The sequence below is a fragment of the Agrilus planipennis genome, unplaced genomic scaffold, assembly GCF_000699045.2.
Source record: "Agrilus planipennis isolate EAB-ADULT unplaced genomic scaffold, Apla_2.0 scaffold1267, whole genome shotgun sequence".
Lineage (NCBI taxonomy): Eukaryota > Metazoa > Arthropoda > Insecta > Coleoptera > Buprestidae > Agrilus > Agrilus planipennis.
Genome location: NW_020439950.1, coordinates 5,542 through 7,415, shown reverse-complemented (window position 1 = coordinate 7,415; position 1,874 = coordinate 5,542).

The following is a 1,874-nucleotide window of genomic DNA, read 5'->3' as shown; positions in this document are numbered from 1 at the left end:
TTGAAATTTCTTTTTATTATATCATCAATTTTAAATCAAATTTAGATGCTACAGACGATATTGTATTAAAATGGGGAACAAGCTTTGTTTGAATAAATAATAAATTCAGTAAATTTGAATTGATTTCTAAAATTGTTTTAAAAATGTCTCCATTGATGATATCTATAATTATTTCAGTTATCATAAAATACCCTATTAGGCGAATTGTATAAGCTAAAATAGGTTAGGTAGGTGGTTAATGATTCAATTATTTTTTACATCAATGGAACCTTTAATCCAGTGATTATTCTAATATTTAACTGACCGAAAAACTAAAGGAAAGTATAAATTAAAATTTCTCAAAGAATCCAGTCATTAATTTTTCATTTAATTACTATATTGAATATCCTTAATAACAAAAACCAAAATGTTTATACCCACAAAAAATATAATAAGAGATCGAATGCGAAGAACCAAAGTCAATGAGGGTTGAAAAGCCGTTTATTCTTAAAAAACTTACCCTCCAATATTTCGCGTTTAGAGGACTTCATCAAGGCTACAAGTATATTATAAAGTTATGCTAATTTATAATGTATGATAATATTTACATTTGCTGAGTTTTTTGTCGGTAGATTGTGTTACTAAGACGAGTAGATATAAGATGTCTCTAGATAAATGACATTGAAAGAGAGAAAGAGTTGTGTAGATTAAAAACTAGTGAATATAATTAATTAACGAATTAAAAGACATATATTATTTGGAAACAGGTTTTTAATTTATCATATAAATTAGTGTTTTATCTATACGATAGTTTGTGTCCTTTAATGTTATTGCATAATATCAATACGTGTCTACCTGAGGTTCTTATTATCTTACAATTAGTAACATAATGTACTGACCCAAAACCTAATAGGTAAGTATAAATAGCGGCATGTATTACATCATAAATTAATAAAATAACCTTATTCTATTCTTGTAAATATATGCCGAAACGCCGGTTGGTGGTTTTGTAAAAACTTTTCACCGAATATTGGTTTTGTCGTTTCGCATTCGTAGAACAAGAGAAAGAAATGATAATTGTAATAAGAGATCTGTAAATAATATATCATATCTAATCAGACAAAGTAGGGAAAGGCGAATATAAAGATAGGAGACGAAAAATTAGAAGAAGTGTCTGATTTTAAATATCCAGGAAGTCACATAAGTCAGGACGGACCCGAGATAAAAATGTTCAGTCTCTCAGAGTCTCTGAAAGCGAGACTCGAGTCTCTCTGGTGTCGCTGAGAGAGACTATCGAGAGACTGTCAAAAAAAATTTTTAGCGTCTCTGAACGAGACTCGAGTCGCTCATTGAGAGGTCCTCATTTCGTATCCAGTCTCTGAACGAGAGACTCGAGTCTCCCAATTTTTCTGTTTTATTCATTCAGTCTTTCTGCGAGAGACTCGAGTCTCTGAATTAACAATTTTATTGTTCGAGTCTCTCATACAGAGACTGTGAGAAATCCATAAAAACACCTACGCAATAACTGAGAGACTGTGAAAGACTGTGAGAGACGTTCTCAGAGACGCTGAAAGACTCTGAGAGACTGGAGAGAGACTGAAAATTTTTGTCTAGGGGAAGGAGTAGTAGGGATTTAAAGCAGAGGATAGTGCAGGGTCGTGTCGCCTTTAATAAAAAGAAGTCACTTTTCGCGAATGATTAATTTAGAAATTCGAAAAAGAATGTTAAAGGTGTTTTTTCTGGAACGCGGCGCTATACGGGTGAGAAACATGGGCAGTGGGCGCGGGAGAAAAGAAAAGGTTAAAAGCGTTCGAAATGTGGTACTACAGGCGAATGATGAGGATACCGTTGATAGAGAAAATTAGAAATGAAGAGGTACTGTATACTGTGTGGAA